This window comes from Nicotiana tabacum, chromosome 6, assembly GCF_000715075.1.
Source record: "Nicotiana tabacum cultivar K326 chromosome 6, ASM71507v2, whole genome shotgun sequence".
Taxonomy (NCBI): Eukaryota; Viridiplantae; Streptophyta; class Magnoliopsida; order Solanales; family Solanaceae; genus Nicotiana; species Nicotiana tabacum.
The window spans coordinates 38040964-38060270 of NC_134085.1; positions in this window are offsets into that span (position 1 = coordinate 38040964).

Below are 19307 nucleotides of genomic sequence, written 5' to 3' on the forward strand. Positions count from 1 at the left end.
GACACGTCCAAGATTGGAAAATTCTTGTACTTGCCATAGCAGACTTTCATCGAGTATTTTGTCTTTTCCTTCTGTTATTTTTCTCTTTTTTTTCTGCGAAAATACTTAGAAAGAGGCAAAATACTAATTATAAATTTAAGTATATTATTTAAAGTAGAATATTAATAGTATATAATAAGTAAATATTTTATATTCATCAATGTTCATGCCTCATCCTTTGGGAGACAAGGAAACAAAACTCAATGGCCACGTCAACAACTGAAGAAGAATGTGTAGCGGAAGCATCCTGATGTACTCAAACCCTATGAATTGAGCAACAACTAGAAGACCATGGGGTATCTTCTAAACTGATGGTATTTCTTCTCCAAGCAGTTCAATACAATAGGACCAACCTCATTGAGGGTTGACATTATCTTCTGAGGGTCAATATGAAGAAAGGGTTGATCTGTAGGAAGTCTTGAAGAACAGGAGACCAAATTCCTGATATCTTCATCAAAGCCTTGAGTAGAGAATATTCAGGAACAGACAAGGTAAAGATGAGGTCATGAGAGTCTAATGAAGAACCTGATTCTTCATCAGTTGGCTTTGCAAGACACCGTCAGGTAAAGTTAGCTAAAGTGTTTTCTAACCAAGCCTAACTCACATCAATACCATTGTAGGTAAACATGCATGGCGATCATAGAAGCTAAAGGTACAATATGAACTGCGAGAGAGGAGCTGCTAAAACCTTTTTCAAAAAAAAATTAGTCTGCCATTAGGTTCTTGTACCCCAATTTAGTAGTAATGTGCTTAATTTGTATTCCTTCTCAAAAAAAAATTAAAAAAAAACAAATTAACTCAACTGCCACATTATCCGCCTTTTCAAAGTTTGCATTCCTATCTTGTCTTTCAAATCCCTTCACCCCCTCTGCACGGTAACGTTTTCCCACAAACCTACCGCCGTCTTCAAAACTATTCAGAACCTATTTCTCTCTCTCCTCTCATCATTAGCCCTTCTTCCAATAAAACCTTCTTTCTCTCTTACAGCAAGCCATGAACCTTCATCTCTTTTGTGTAGCTGTAATCCTTTCTTCATCTCTTGCTCTCACTCTACTTGTCATCTAAGTACTCCTATAATGGCAATTGAACAATCGCTTCCTTCTCCCACCGATAACACCACTCCCACTTCCTTATCATCCTTGAAAGCATTCCCAGAGCTTCACTATTTCTCTTTTTCTACTACTTTACCTACTCATAGCGCCTCCTCCTTTCCTACGGTTTTCCCATTACTGATAAACCTTGTTCTCTCTCATTTTGAAAACCCTATGTGTAGCCATTCCTCTAATATCATCAACGTACACTTAGGACTTAGTGACTCCTCAGAGTCACCAGAAAAGGAAGCAACACATAGGATCATGGCTATCGTTGCTGAGAGTCTGATGAGTGAAGTAGCATATCTCTCATCAGGGTGTCAAGGGGAAGAAAATCCATGCCTGGGAGATGTACAAACCACAGTACTCCTTGAGCCTTTGGCTCATGAGACGTTCTCAGAAAAACCTTTTGAAGAACCTGATTCTCTTCCATGTAAACCCACTCCTACACCTCCTGATCATTCTAAGCTCGTAGAATCCTCCTCCAAGTCACCCACTATCAGGTCACATCAGCAAGAAAATTTTGAGTCCACACTGCAGAAAAGTAAGAGGAGTGTCAAGAAAAGGAAAAAGATGATAATGAATCAAAGGGAATTTGTCACTAACAAAAGTGTTCCAGTAGATGGGATTGACAAAAATGTTCCAAGGGAACCTGGTTCCCTGGTACAATAATCTTTGAAAGCTCAAAAGTTTGTAGATAAAGCTTCTGATGAAACTATTGAGCAACAAAAAGGGTCATCCGTGAGGGGAAGAAGCAAGTCTAAAAGGAGTCAAACTGAGCAAGATATGTCTGAAGATGATACTGTGGGGATAGTAAGCTGGAAAGAAAAGTCTGTTGAAGGGTCTAGCAAAAGAAAATAGGAAACTGGTACAGCACCTGGTATACTGAGGATCATGCCCTGTGATAGTGGTCTCTGGCAGCAGAGATTATGAACTCATAAAGTTTTGTGGGGTCGTACATTTGATCCAGTAATTTCAGAGAGGGCCGGTATGAGACAAATTCTGGATATTGTGGAATTTCAAAAATGGGAACACCTATTTGAAGTGAGCATGCCTCTGGTGTACGAAGATGCAGTACAAACTTTTTACGCATCTCTCTTTACTGTTGAGGGGGATCATATTTGTGCACTAGTAAATGGAGTAGACAGTGTACTTGACGCCTCAACATTGAAAGGTTCTCAGAATTACATATGAAGGGATGTTCTCAGTAAAGGGTGTCTATGGTATAAACTTCCGGAGAGCCATCATGAAGGAGTAAGCAATTCAGCAGGGGGAACAGGTGCATAAGAAGGTTTTGCTTCCTGAGTATCAACTTCTCTTTGAACTAGTCAATAAGGTGCTCTTACCTCATTCTGAGAGGCGATCTATTGCTACAAAATTGGATACGTCTTAATGGAAGCGTTTGATGAGTTTGTCCCAATCAATCTGCCATCAATTATGATAGATCATATGCCAAAGGTGGCAAACTTTAAAGGTGGGAATCATGGGCTTTCATATGGCTTTCTTCTCACTTATATGTTCAGATTCTACAAGGTCCCCTTGGGGAATCCCAAAGTAGGCACACGCAAGCAAACCTTCTCTAAGTCCGCTTTAGAAGAATGTGAGTGTATAGAAATAGTTGGTGGAAGCATCTCGACCATTTCTCAGCTGATCAACGCTCAAAATGTAGCTTCTGAAGAGATTAGAAGGTTGAGGGCTCGAAATGCCATATTGGAAACTCAGCTCAGTCAGGCAGTTCAAGGACCTGATTCAATTAATGAAGAAGTTGCACGACTGACAAAGGAAAATGATAGACTTCGGGCACAATTACTTGGAGAACAATTGTCTGCAAATGCTCTATTGGACCTGGTTCTCAAAACCATTATTGTCTCCTCTTCCAAGCCTCCTTCTTCTAGTGTCCCATAGGATCCTCTTAGTGACCAGCTATTTTTGCTCTAATCTTTTGTGGCTGCTTTTTTATTTTTGTTTGCTTTTGTTTTTGTGATGGGATGCTGGAATTCACCATTATTACACCTGTGTTGACAGTCCATTGTAAACATTAATAAAACAGCTCCCCTTTTTGCTTGTACAATACTGTGTTCCTCTGACTTCTCTTTTCTATCATGTGGTGTGCACATATGTGGCATGAGCTAGCTGTGTTAGACTTCTTTATGCTAAATACCTGCTTGTTCTCATTTTAATGAAGCCAAAAGGGGGAAGAATATAAGATTTAGGGGGGAAGAAATTCAGGTGGAAGAATGTAGTAAAAAAATCTGAGCTTACAGGGGAATATTTTTTTTAAAAAAAATGAGTGATTTGAGATTAAGGTGAAACCTTGTGTTGTTTCTAGTATCTTATCTGGTTATTTCTGCTCTACACAAATACTATCCATGCCTAAGTTTGTCATCATCAAAAAGGGGGAAATTGATGGGTTTTCAATGTCTTTGTCTGATGCTTCTTATGTTTTGATGATCTAGCAAACTTGTTGTAAAGAACCAGATAGAAAACCTAGCCCACATGGCGTACATTTCAACTGACCTGGTCCAAGTCTGAAAATCATCAAATAAATGAACGACCACAGGGAGGAACACAACAGGGACCTAGTGACCTTGTCCCTAGGGTTCTCCGACACAAGTGCAAGTCAGTGACTGTCCACAATCATTATAAAGAGAAACACAAGAGGGGCCTGGTCCCTTAGGGTTCTCTGACAGAAGTACAAGTCAATTGTACAGCTGGAACGTAGCAGTAGAAAGTGACCATCTCGCCACTATTACAGAAGAGGAACACAACTAGGACCTGGTCCGATAGTGTTCTCTAACAGAAGTACAAGTTGACTATCCAGTTGGAACGCAACTGCACAGAAGTAGATGTGCAGGCAGTACAGCAGTCACTTCACATTGGGAAGAAGCGTGTAACAAGAATTGACACCACTATCTATTGTGATGTATTTTGTGATATAACAACCTGGTGCAAGGCACAACTTCCTTTGTGCATTCAGTGATATTTTCTCAAGCATAACAGTGTTTATCCGGCATTAAAGTCACTGGTATGTCAAGAACAAGAAGACAACTCCACTAAGGATCAGTCTGTTATTGAGTTTATGTATATCCGTAGTTGAATTGTAATCTTGTCATTTGTTATTCATTGTATTTCCTAGTTTGCTTTCTTAGAAGCTTTGTCTTAGGAAAAAAACCAAAAAATCGTAAACTTCCGAGTTTATGTTGTGACTAGGAATAGTCATAAGTTTAAACCCTTTATAACTAGTGTTAACAACCAATTTTTCCCCTATATTTTTTTTATGTAAATACCTTTCAAAATAGCATATATAAGCATATATAATCATATATGAGTATTTTCCAAGGCAACATTATTTTTTTAATTTTTCAAAGATTTTTAAATCAATTTACTGCCCTATTTTATCAAGAAAACCCAATAATTATCCCCAAAATTATCATTTTGGTGATTCATTTATTGGTATCTCATGTTTATATTAAAATATAGCTATGGTATTTTTTACACATTTTTACAAAATTATTTAGTATTTTTTAAGGATAGAATTGCATAATTACAATATTAGCCTTTTTAGGTTTAAATTCGTTTCATATGCATAAAATGAGATTTTATATTTTTTAATTGATAATTATGTATTATTGTCACGACCCAATTCCCCGAACCCGGTCGTGATGGCGCTTCTCGTGAAGACAAAGCAAGTCAGACCAAAAAAGATCACCTTTTTTAAACAGTTAAATACCATAAGTAGTTCTAAAACGTGATATAATAATCATAATTTGCGGAATTAACGATAACAACAGTAGAAACCATCCCGACACAGCCCAAACCAGGGTGTCACAAGTCATGAGCAACTAATAGTTCCGGATACCAGTCTACTAGATATGAAATCCGTTATAGAAGTTCAAGAACATGAAAATAGTAAGATAAGGGGGGCACGAGGGCTGCGGACGCCAACAGCTACCTCGTAGTCTCCGAAAACACTGCCTGGACTGGGAGGATCAGCACTTAGGAGCGGACTCTGCGACGCCTGATCTGCACACACGGTGTAGGGAGTAATATGAGTACTCCGACTTAGTGAGTAATAATAATAAATAATGGCTGAAAGCAAGAAAATACTTAAAGGCACAAAGCAATTCTATATCAAGAAGTAATATAACTTAAGGCAGTAAATCCATGAAGAAATCAAATGAAGTTCCTTTAAACCAAGTAAAACCGGTAATTTAGCAGGTGAATAACAAGTAGAAATCTGGATCAACCTGAATACCCTCGCTGGACAACACGTGCCCCAAGAAAGCCACTTAATTGAGCCAAAACTCACACTTGGAAAACTTTTCATTAAGCTTCTCTCCCTCAATCTCTGCAATACAACTCACAAATGCTCCGCGTGCTCATCCTGACTACGCGAGTACACTAGGATATCATCAATGAATACTATAACGAAAAAATCAAGATAAGGCCGGAACACATTGTTCATCAAATGCATGAACGCTGCTGGGGCATTAAGACATCACAAGGAACTCATAATGACCATATCTGGTCCTGAAAGCAGTCTTAAGAATATCTGACTCCCTGATCTTCAACTGGTGATAGCCCAAACGGAGATCAATCTTGGAGAACACTCTCGCTCCCTGAAGCTGGTCAAATAAATCATCAATGCGAGGCAAGGGATACTTGTTCTTAATTGTTACCTTGTTCAATTGCCTATAATCCATGCATATTCTCATTGTGCCATCCTTCTTCTTCAAAAACAAAACCGGCGCACCCCAAGGTGACACACTAGGCCGAATGAACCCCTTATCTAGGAATTCCTGAAGTTGTTCCTTCAATTCTTTCAACTCTGATGGTGCCATACGATACGGCGGAATATAAGTGGGCTGAGTGCCCGACACCAGGACAATACCAAAATCAATATCCCTGTCCGGTGGCATGCCCGGTAGGTCTACAGGAAAAACATCAGGAAAATCCCTCACAACTGGGACAAAATCAATACTAGGAGTCTCAGCTCCAACATCCCTCACAAACGCTAGATATGAAAGGCAACCTTCCCCAACCATACGCGTGTCTTCAAGAAAGAGATCACTCTACTAGGAACATAATCAGTCACACCACGCCACTCGATCTACGGTACACCTGGCATATCCAAAGTGATGGTCTTAGCATGACAGTCTAGAATAGCACGACACAGAGATAACCAATCCATGCCCAAAATGACATATAAATCCACCATGCTCAATAGTAATAGATCCACTCGGGTCTCCAGACCCCCAATAGTCACCACACATGACTGGTACACACGGTCTAGAACAAACTGTATCGCACACCGGGGTAGATACATGAATAGGTAAAGCAAGAAACTCATGGGGCATACCCAAATAATGAGCAAAATATGATGACACATAAAAAAGGTGGAACCGGGATCAAATAATTCATAGGCATCTCTGTGGCAGACTGAAACAATACCTGTGATAACAGCATCTGAAGCAATAGCATTGGGTCTGCCTGGGAGTGCATAAAAACGAGACTGACTGTCCCCTGATCGAACTCCCCCTCTAGGGAGACCCCTGGCTGCCTGATCTCCACCCCTAGCTGGCTGGGCGGGTGGTGAACTAACTGGAGAAGAAGTCGAGGGCTGACCCCTGTGCTGGGATGAACTAGCAACACGATGAGGACTGAAGGGAACCCCTCGCACCGGAGTGACTAGCTGACGCACTCGGCATAGAAGAACCCTAAGCTGATGGGGCACAAGATGAATTCTGAGCTGGGAGGGTGTTGAGTGATGACTGGCCCTGCTGAGTACCGTGATAACCATGACCCGAAGATGCCCTACGATAACCTAGGCGAGCTGACTGAGCAGGCCTGAAAGAACGACCTCTACCATGCTGGAACTGTCCCCTCGAAGGAGCACCACTTTAACTGCTAGATCCTCGAGGCCTCTTGGCCCCCTCTCCTCCCGATCCTGACGGCGAACCATATCAATCTCGCGAGCGATATCAACTACCTCCTCGAATGTAGCACCCAACACTCTCTCTCTAGTCATCAGAATATGGAGATGGTAGTTAAGGCCATCAACAAATCTCCTGATCCTCTCATGATCTGTCGGAACCATCCAGACGGCATGACGAGCCAACTCAGAAAACCTCAACTCATACTGTGACACAGTCATATCCCCCTATCTCAACCACTCAAACTGTCTAAGTAGCTCCTCTCTGTGAGACTGTGGCACATACTTCTCCAAGAAGAGAATGGAGAACTCATGCCAAGTAAGGGGCGCTGCTCCAATCGGCCTACACCTCTCATATGCCTCCCACCAAGTGAAGGCAGCCCCAGAAAACTGAAATGTACTAAATGCCACACCACTAGACTTAAGAATCCCTGCTATACGGAGCATCCGTTGGCACTTATCCAAGAAACCCTAGGCATCCTCACACTCTGCTCCGCTAAATGTCGGAGGTTGGAGTCTACCAAACCTCTCAAGACGACGCTGCTCATCATCCGACATAACTGACACAACAAACTCCTGAGCTGGTGCAACCGGCTGGGCTAGAGGTGCCCCCATCATCTGAAGTCCCTGCACTACCTACTCAGGTGTACGAGCAGCGGAGGTCTGATTGCCTCTCCCGGCCTATGAAGTAGCTGCTGCTGTGGTGGTTGAAACTTCCTAAGCCAGGCCAGTGTAAACTGATAAGATCTGTGCCAAGGCCTCCTGAAGACTCGGAATCACGATGGGCACAGCTTGTGCCTGAACTGGTGCTGCTGGAGCATCCATAGCTGGAGTCTTATCTGGAGCTAGGGCAGCTGGTGGATCTACAGGGGCTGCCCTCACTGCTCTGCCTCTATCGCGACCACGACCGCATCCACGTCCTCTGGTGGTCTCAGCTGGTGGCACTGGTGGTCATCCACCACGTCTGGTAGCTCGCGTCCTCACCATCTGTGAGAGAATGGAATAATAGAAGTTTAGTACTTGGACCAACAAGTTCGCACGACAACAATTTCAAGAATATGATGTTTTTCCTAAAGGTTCTGTAGCCTCTCGAGGATAAATACAGACGTCTCCATACCGATTCATGAGACTCTACTAAACCTGCTCATGACTTGTGAGACCTAAGTAACTTAGGCTCTGATACCAACTTGTCATGACCCAATTCCCCGAGCCCGGTCATAATGGCGCCTCTCGTGCAGATAAGGCCAGCCAGACCAAAACAGACCACCTTTTTTAAACAGTTAAATACCATAAATAGTTCTAAAACATGATATAATAACCATAATTTGCGAAATTAATGATAACAACAATAGAAACCAGTAAGATAAGTAAGCAACTAATAGTTCCAGATACTAGTCTACTAGATACAAATCCGTTACAGAAGTTCAAGAACATGAAAATAGTAAGATAAGGGAGGCACGGGGGCTGCGGATGCCAAAAGCTACCTCGTAGTCTCTGAAAACACAACTTGGACTGGGAGGATCAGCACTCAAGAGCGGACTCTGCGACACTTGAATCTGAACACACGGTGCAGGGAGTAATGTGAGTACTCCGAATCAGTGAGTAATAATCAAAAATAATGGCTGAAAGCAAGAAAACACGTAAAGGCACAAAACAATTCTGTATCAAGCAGTAAAATCACTTAAGGCAGTAAATCCATGAAGAAATCAAATGAAGTTCCTTTAGACCAAGTAAAATAGGTAATTTAGCAGGTGAATAACAAGTAGAAATCCGCCCCTCGGGCACAATAACAATCACTCACAACAATATCAGCCCCTCGGGCTCACTCTCAATATAGTATCAGCCCCACGGGCTCACTCTAAAATCATAATGGGTACCCGTGCTCAATGTGGGGGTGCAGACTCCGGAGGGGTCCCTTACGGCCCAAGCGCAATATCAAGCCATCTCGTGGCAATAAAAAGTATCTCAGGCCCTCGTCCTCATATCACTCAACATATTCTCACATATGGCCCTCGGCCTCACTCAGTCCAAAAATCATCACAAGCCCCTCGGGCATTAGTAAAATAGTAGTTCTCAGCCCAAAACATCATTTAGAAATATCATTTAAGTTCAAATACGAATAAAAGTGCCTGAGTTTGTAAAACAGTAAATATCAACAGGACTGAGTTCAAGTAATAAGTCAAACAGTGAGGAATAAATGATAAAAATCCTCAGAGGGTTCAAATAGTTGGCACGAAGCCCAAATATGCCAATCAACCCAAATCATGAGGACAACAAATAAGTTTCGGTCAAATACGCGGTAAAATCATCAATCGGGACGGACCAAGTCACAATCCCCAGTAGTAAAAGACCTCATGCTCATCACCCAGCGCGTGTCTCACCTCAATACAACACTATGATGTGCAATGTGGGGTTTCAAACCCTCAAGACATCATTTACAACCATTACTCATCTCGAAATGTCTAATTCTCTAGCTCGCGATGCCTTTGTCCCTCGAATTAGCCTTCACGTGCGTCGAATCTATCCAAAATCAGAACGAATACGTCACAATATGCTAAGGGAACAAAGCCCAAGTGAAAGCAATCGAATTATCACAAAATTATAGAAATTGATCTAACCCAACCCCCGGGCCCACATCTTGGAATTTGACAAAATTCACAAACTAGAATCCTTATACTCTCACGAGTCTATCCATACGAAAATTATCCAATTCCGATACCATTTGGTCCTTCAAATCATCATTTTATATTTTTGAATAATTTCACAATTTTCTTCCCAAATTACATCCCAAATCACGAATTAAATGATGAATTCAATGATATATTCATATACTCTAGCCAAATCTGAGTTAGAATCACTTACCCCGATGAATTTCTTGAAAAACCTTCGAAAAATCGCCAAAATCTGAGCTCTCTAGGTCAAAATATCAAATAAAACCCAAAATCTCGTATTTATAGAGTACCCCATAGATTTCCACCACCGCGGGCTGCACAAAATCGACTGCGGTCCGCGAAAAACCAGTGCGGTCCGCACAAAAACGACTGCGCCCGCACAAGCTTTCATCTGCAGTGACAAGCTTTAGTATTTTGGCCATAACTTTCGCTGCAACTTTCTAAATTGCAATATCTTTACCTTTCTTGAAACTAGACACGAAGGGCTACAGCTTTCGTTTATGAATCATCTCAAAATTCATTGTAGATCAAAAGATATGAGCTTCCGAAGTAGGACCAGCGGAATGTTCTTCACCGTGGCCGCACACCATTTTGTGCGGTCCGCACAACACCTACCGTGGCCGCACTTCATTTTGTGCGGTCCGCACAGCACATACTATGGCCGCACTTTTTTTTGTGCAGACTGCGCGGGTGAGTTCCGAGGCCTGCAACCCTTCTGGACCTGCTACAACTATGATTTTCGGCCAAAAACATCCCGGAACTCCCAGAACTTCAAACCAATCGTACCAACATATCCCATGACATCGTTAAAACTTGTTCAAAACTTTGGAACGCTCACAACAACATCAATCACCAATTTAACATAGTATTCAAGCCTAAGAACTCCAAGAACTCTTAAATTATGCTTTCGATCAAAAAGTCTATCAAATCTCGTCCGAATGACCTAAAATTTTGCACACACATCCCAAATGACACAACGAATATGTTTTCACTCTCGGAATTCGATTCCAACCCTTATATCAATATTTCGCCCATCAACCGGAACCGCCAAAATATCAACTTCGCCAATTTAAGCCTAAATCTTCTCTACAACTCGAAAACCCATTCCGATTGCGCTCCTAAGTCACAAATCACCTCCCGAAGCTAACCGAACCATCGGAACTCACTTCCGAGCCTTCTAACATATAAGTCAACATCCGGTTGATTTTTCCAACTTAAGCCTTCTTAAAAGAGACTAAGTGTCTCATTTCTTACCAAATCCTCTCCGAACTCGAACTAATCAACCCGATCATATAAAACACGGATAACGAAGCGCAAAGAAGCTAAAATAGGGGAAAACGGAGCGGTAACTCATGAGACGACTGGTCGGGTCGTCACACTTATAATAATAGACCCAAAGATCTGAATCCCAAATTGGACCTCAATTTCAGCCCAATTTGAGATTACCCGACCCAGGCCCCAATTACCCCTACCCAACCCAGAACCTTGTTAAATCCTGGTCGTTGCCAAAAAGATCAACGACCATCATCCGTCCTTACCATTTTTAACCGACCCCCCAATACCCCTCTCATTCCTCACTCGTATCTATCTCTCTACCTCTAGTTCTCTCTAGAGCCTTCCCCCTCCCCTCCTCTCCGATGAGTTCTGTTCACCTTCTCCATCCACTTTCTGACATGAATCCATGGTGGTTTCACCACCATAAAGCCACCTATGGCTCCTCGAATTAAGTTACTGAAGTTGCGTGACTCGACCACAAAGAGTTGAGTTTAGACCTTTGTCGACTCAAGTTCACGGCCATCTCCGGCCCTGTTCCGGCAAGCTATGTCTATTTCGAAGCCTGGTCTCGACTCCTCTTACTTAGATCCAAGCCTTTCTCATCGTTTGGGTTCCTCTAAAATCCCTAGTTTTGAGGTTTTTATGATCTCTCTAGATATGTTCTAGATTTATTCTTTCTCTAAGTTTTAAACGATTTTCTGGATTTTCTTTCAAAAATTATACTTTCGAAACCATCTCTTTTTCCGATCTAGGGTTTTTCTGAAATATTTAGATGTTTTCTCAGATTTTCCCTTTCTTTTGCGTGTTTCTTCTACTGTATTTTTCTCTACTGTATTCTTGTGTGTTTCTTCTACTGTATTTTCCCCTACTATGTTCTTGAGTGTTTCTTAGTAAGTTCCTTATACTACGTTCTAGTTAAGCTTCTTCTAATACTTCTTAACATGATTTTCCTGTTGTTCTTATCAATATCTCCAATATTTTTCATATTAGTTTCTTCTACCATGTTTTCTTTGAGCTCTTCTGCTGTGTTTCGCATGTTACTCTTCTATCATGTTTCTCATGAGTTTCTGTTTCTTTCTGATGATAGAAACCCTAGAATTTGGGGGTTTCTTCCAAGTTGGGAAGACATTGGCTATGTGATTTGCCTGAACTGGTTTTATTTCAAAAAACCCTAACTCTTTCGTACCTATTTCGAGTCTCTGAATTGAGTTTTGACATCCTTGTTTTTCATATGATTCTGACTTTTTCTAAACTCTTCTAAGGTCCTTTACATTGGATCTTTTGTATGCTACTTCTCTTCTACATTGCTAACCTATGTGACAATCATGCCCTTGTAGTCTATTATCTACTGATTTTGCAATGACACTAAATCCTCTTTCAACTTAACATGTTCGTATGCTCTTTATATGTGATGAACTTCCTTCTAAAATAGCATTCAAATTTGTGATTAGTTCAGACTTCATTCTGAATAGGTCTGATTGATTTCTTTCCATTGTTTGCTGATTTTCCTGTGATTCAACTTAAGTTAAAACCTTTCTCAGCTTTTCTGACTTGGTTCATTCATGGACCAATAATTAGAAAATCTCTGACTCTTGATTTACTGGCTACTAATTGATTTTCTTACCTTATTTATACAACTGTGTATTTCAAAGTTCTGTCCTTAAATAACTTTTTATGTATTTGCCCCTAATTGCATGCTTTGCACAAGATATTTATTTGACTTCTTCCTTTAAATAGTTTTCCTGTTTTTCCTAAATTAAAGGAAGTCTTGTGTGGTTGATTCCTAATTGATGATCAGTTCCTTAACTGCTTTCTTACCTTATTTCTGCCTGATTTTCACAATATAAATGCACGACTCTTTCACACACATCGAGGACTTATTCACAGTCTTTCTAAACTCACATTTATACACAACAATATTCTCTTCCTGTCTGTATTGTGGCCTGTTTGCAAGACCTACTGCTTTTTTCAATTTGTCTCTTTGAAACTGGTATGTCCGGATTTAATCTTTCGCACCACAACAATGTGTATTTACTACTTTTGTATCCATGTTCATCTGTTGTTTCTATATATCTCAGCGCTTAAATTGGAATATTGATTTCCTTATGTGTGTTTTGTTATGAACCCACATTCCCCTATCACCCTTATTTGTTTTGAGTTGTGACTTAAGGCATGGAAATGTAAGTTGTTGCCTATGAATTAAGTTTGAACCACTGGGGTCTTGACCTCTAAGCAAACAGACTGGAGGGTTTGCCAGCATCTTCCATTGCTAGGTATGCCCTTCAGCCTGCTTTTCTTTTTCCTCTTGCAACATCTCCATTCCCCTATACCCTTATGTGTACTGATTTAAGCTGCTTCCCATTTCCCTTTCCCCTTTCAGAATCCTACTTCTGCACTTGCACTCTCTTTTAAGTCCCTAAGTTCTGCCCCCCTTTTGTGATCCTTGCCTTGGGACCTTGAGTTCCCTCTGAATTTGGACACCTAAGGGATGACCCTTCCACACTGCACTATGTCCTAATCTGGTGATACATTTGGGTGTAAGCACTGCTTGGAGTTCATATGAGACTCTTAGGGAACTTTGACACACCCCAAATGGGAGAAAGGCTTTGAAATATGACCTTTTTGGAGTTGGTTTACTTCATACTTCAGACAGGAAGTCTGAATCAGGATCTCCTTGGTTGTACTTTCTAATTTCCGATGTATTTTTTTAATTTACTTTTTTGGGTTGTAATAACTTTGTGGTAAACTCTCGCGGATGGCTAGTGAAAAGGGAAGGGTAACTATGTATGCAGAAAGGGGTAGATACCTGCCTATAGGAGTTTATGAATTCCTGCATTCTCATATAAATAACATGTCTATAGGAATCTTGCATTCCCATATAGAGACCATGCCTATAGGTTATTTCTGAATTTCTGCACTCTCATATAAACACCATGTCTATATGAATCTTGCATTCCCATATAGATACCATGCCTATAGGTTATTTCTGAATTTCTACACTCTCATGTAGATACCATATCTATAGGAATCTATGATTTCTACACTTCCATATAGATACCATGTCTATAGGATTTCTACATTCTCATATTATATAACTTGCCTATAGGAATTTTTGTACTCTCATGTAGATACCATGTCTATAATTATTTGAAATCTGAATGCTGCATATGCATGTAGAAAATATGCCTATAGGATTTTCTGAATCTTGCATATCCATTTCTTATTAGGCAAACATGTTTATAGGTCTTAATAACCAACTGCAATTAGATATCATGTTCATATAGTACAGTACCTAGATATCATGTTTGTAGGATTTCTGCATTTCACTATGTCTATGAAGGTGTTCTAAAATCGACAAATGCATAGAAAGCATGCCTGTAGGAGCTTTAATCGACTCGGAATTGCCTCACTCGTTTATAAGCCTAAAATCAACAGTAATAATGCATTACCAGTTGCAGAACTAGCGATCTTTTGCTAAAAACTCGCCTTTCTTTCTTTAGTATATAATCAATTCACTTCATTGTTTCTGAAATCAGTAGATATCATGCCTATAGGTCTTCGTCCAGCACTTAGGCAAGCCATATGGTGAACATTTATAAACTGAATTAGATTTTATATGCTACAACCACCAGGCAGGCCTGATTCGGGCTTCTTATCTGAACTATGTAATAAATCAGTCTGCCTCGACCCTTTAAGTTTTAATCAGACCTTAAATAGAACATGCAAGTCATGCTACATTATGTGCTTTCTTTGGTTCAAAGGAGGTCTGTTTGAGCCCTTTTATTTGTTTATATGCTTCCCCAAACTTGTTATATGTGTTTTGTTTGTCGCCTTAGTATTTTACCTTTTGAAACCACAAATAAGCCCAATACCTCCTCCCTCTAATATTAGTAGTCCCGAGTGTCTCCGGGGCTGATAGGATTGGGGCGGTAATAGCATGCAATAAGTAAATGAGACCATTCCGCGTTTTGATACTTTAACGGGGTAGGAAAGGGTGGATATGGATATGATGACCACGCGATAACATCACGTGTATCCCCTCACTGAGGAGTGATTACCGAATGTTGTGTGGGGTGATCCATATTATTAATAAACCTAGGACCCCCCTTCCCTTTGTTTTCTTTGTTTCTTTTAAATCTTTTTAAAACTATTTCTTTTAAGAAAATCAAGTCTTTTAGTTTCTTTTTCTTACTATTATTTATTTGTAACCATTACATGAAAATCCCCTCTTATTTGAAGTTTTATTTGCCTATATGTTATTTGCACCTAAATTCACAACAATAATCTGGCCGGGAACCACACTAGTGGATCCTGAGGGGTGCCTAAGACCTTCCCTTGGGATAATTTTAAGCCCTTACCCAATCTCTGGTTACTCAAAACAAACCCTTTTAGTATCCTAATGCACTTTAATCAATAAGTGGCGACTCTTCTATGCAAACCTAATTCCCAAAAGGGAACGAGTTGTCCTCCCAAATGTCATAAACTCGATTTCACGAGAAAAACGGGGCGCTACAGCATGACAACTCTACTGGGGAATTTTAGGCTTTTACCATTTCAGACTATTATTGTGAATTTACGCTTCTTTATGCGCAATTATTTGTTTGTTTCTTTTAAACATTTAGTTTCCTTTTTGATTGCAAAACTGACTTGTCTTTTTATTTCTTCCCTTTATTACTTTCCTTTAATGCTTCCCTTTACTACCGCTTTAAGTTATGAAAAACTGTTGTATTTATTGCTTTCCTAACATGCAAATACGTGACAATATGCTTTAATTATTGCATAATCATGCCCAACATCATATTCCACTCGTGTCAAACAAATACCATAGCAACGCTTATAATGAGTAGTTGCGCTCTTCCGATATTATCACCCCCTAAATCCGGAAAAGGCGTATTTGCGGTAAAACTAGTCGATCAACGGTGTAGTCGACGGTTCCGTGCCTTTCCCCCTTGAGTTGTCCGCTCAAGGGTACCAGTCTAAAACCCAATAGAAAGCCTTACTCTGTTTAATTGTGCATGCATCATGGTCAAACCTAGCCGAGTCAATTATGTTGTCCGCATAATGACTCTTTAAGATAGCCTTGTCCAAAGTCCACTAGGTTTCCCTAAAACCCAAACGGACATCACCACGTTCTGTGCATTTATTTGGAGAACTAAATGTTTCATGCTAATTGTTGATGTTAAATAGTCGAATCTGGTGGGGGTAAGGGCCTAACACTTTTGTCTTGCAGAAATATGAGGCACGAAGTCCCTAGATTCGGCATGGTCACCAACATCCACCCAAAATTGCTAAGCTGGTGGGAGGATCTTCATTCCAGTGATCAGACTCTTGTCCAGGAATACCTAGAAAATCTACCTTCTCTCTTGGAAATCTAACCTAACAACAAGATCATAGAAGCTTCTACTCTGTTTTGGAATTGTGATAGGTCTGTATTTCGCTTCGGGGACATTGAGATGACACCACTGCTGGAGGAAATATAAGGATTAGCTGGTATACCATGGGAAACTCTAGGTTTGTTAATGCCGAAAAATCGCAAGGGTAGAGGTTTCCCCAAAATGATGGGTCTAAAGAAGAATCCAGACTTGACATGCTTGAAAGAGTCGTATATTCCATTTGATTATTTGTACGAGAGGTTCGGTTGTCGACGCCCCCCTTTTTATCTAACTGTGGGGTCAGAAATTGGGTATACGATATTGGGAAGGACAACTCTATTCCCTTTCGAGAATTGGGTTTCGGAATTTGAAGAGTCGCCACCTAATGATTATAGTACATTAGGACACTTTTTTTAGAAGAGTTTGAGTTGGAAAACCAGAGTTCGGGTAAGGGCTAGAAATTATCTCGAGGGGAAGGTGTTAGGCATCCCTCAAGATCTACTGGTGTGGTTCCCGACCATGTTACAATTGTGACTTTACAAGTAAACAATCAAGGCTCAAATAAGGATTCGCATATAACATTGCAATCAGGTTGAAAACTTTTGAAGGTAAGTAGAGAGGGCAGAAATTTTAAAAAAAGAGATTTGAATAATTTTACAAGAAAAGATGAAAGCAAATAAAGGGAGGGGGGGTCCTAGGTTTAGAAATAATATGGATCACATCAATGCAATATCCAGCAATCACTCCTCAGAAGAGGGGTCACACGTGATATTGGCGCACCGGTCATCATATCCATATTCTACCCTTCCCACCACGTTAAGGTAATAAAACGCAGAAAGTTTTGTTACTTATTGCATGCTTGTACCCGTCCAACTCCTATCAGTTCCGGAGGCATTTAGGACTACTAATCCTAAAGGGAAAGGGATTTAGGGTCTTTTGAAAGTTTCAAAGGACAAAATACTAAGACGTCAATCAAAATGCATAATACAAGTAAAAGTGGAGGCAGATAAGCAAGTAAGGCTCAAGAAACCTCCTTAAATCAGATAAGCCACAGAGTTTAGCATGTCTCACATGTACTGGTTTGGTCTTTAAAATTAAAGTGATAAACGGATTGATTTAACTCTTATTTTTAGACAGGAAGTCTGCATGAGGCTTACTCGAATGCAGTCATCAAAGACTGAACCACTTTAATTAGTCAACTTTACCTTAAATGTGGGACAAAACTACTGATTGTAAAGGAGTTGCAGAATAAGATAAGTTTTAGAAAATATTGTAGACTTAATACAAAGAAAATAGTTTAAAACGAGTTTCAGAAAACATACTTGTTTAAGAAAAAGAATTACCAAGTTTTAACAAAAGAACTGAATTGCAGACTAATTCAAAAGGTTTATCAGATAAGTATAAAGAAGTGAATTCAGATTGATTTGAAAAATGTTTGTCAAATTATCAGGAAAGCAGTAAGTTTCAAGAAAATATGCACTAATTTGAAGAATATTTATCAAGAAGGAAAAAGATGCACTGGTGTGGTTGCAAGAAAAGTTTTAAGAATTCAGAAAATGTGCAGAAAGTCGCTTGTTTTAGCAAAAGGGGCAGTACTGTTTTAGACGAGTGAAACAATTCCGATGTGAATTTCCTATAGGCATGATCTCTATAAGTTACTGATTTTAATACCTTTCAAACAATAACTTTACAAACATGATATCTATATGATGGCTTATCGTTAAACCTAACGGTTTGCCTAATGTCATTAAAAATGCAGAAATGCAAATCCCTATAGGCATGGTATCTATACGCATAGTTGCAGAAATCAGAAAGTTAGATCCTATAAGCATGGTTTCTACTTGTGAGATTGCATAGATCAAAAACTTAAATCCTATAGGCATGTTCTCTACCCCTTTGTACATAAAAGTAAATCCCCTCCCCTTTTCACTAAATCCCCATGAGTTTATACAAATTATTACAGGCCAATGAAAAATAAGACAGAAATTAAAAGTATATCAAAAATCATCAGCGACACCCGAGCAGCCTAATTCAGACTTAGTGTCTAACAATATGAAAATGAACTACTTCCGAAATCCTGATTTCCAAAGCCTTCTCTTATCTGGGGTGTTTCAGAGATCCAAGAGTCTTAGGAACTCCAGGCAGTGCTTACACCCCAAATATATTGCAGATTTAGATTATAGTGCAGTGTGGAAATGCCAGGTCTCAAATGTCCAAGTTCAGAGGGAACTCAAGGTCCCAAAGCAAGGCTCGAGAGAGATGGGCAGAACATAAGATTCTAGGAATAGGTGTAAGTGCACAAGGGGGGGAAGGGAATAAAAGAGAGACATGGCAAGCTAGTGGTCATGCCCAGCAATCGGGATGCTGGCACACCCCTGACCAGCCTGCTTGTCAAGAATTGAGAGTTAGGATCCATTGTGGATCAAGCCAAGGCCTAGACAGTAATTAGGATACTGTCAGGCCAAGAACTTAACTCGGCACATAGAAGGGGATAGGGGTCGAGGATTCATAACAGAAATAGAAGCAAGGAAGAAAAAAAATATTTAACACAAATTACTGAACATAGGCAGTAGAGTAAACAACAGTCTAAAGGTGTGAAGTAAACACATAGGGGTGAGGCAGAATATTTAAACAAAGGACATACTAGTTTCAAAGAAAATAAGTAAGAAAAAGTAGCCTTGAGAGAACCAAGTTGTAAACAGCAGTTCCAAAAGATCTCAAGCAAAGTCGAATTTAAAACAGTATTGCAAGAAAGTGTTTTTGTTCGTGTGTATTTCAGTGTGTGTCTGTGTGTTTCTGATTTCTGAGCATTGATTCATGATAGAAAGAGGGAGGACTAGGTCTTTATATAGTTTTTTTGAAAGCAAGTAAGGCAGGCAAAGAGTGCACAAACATAGAAACCAATCAATTAATATCAATTAAGACA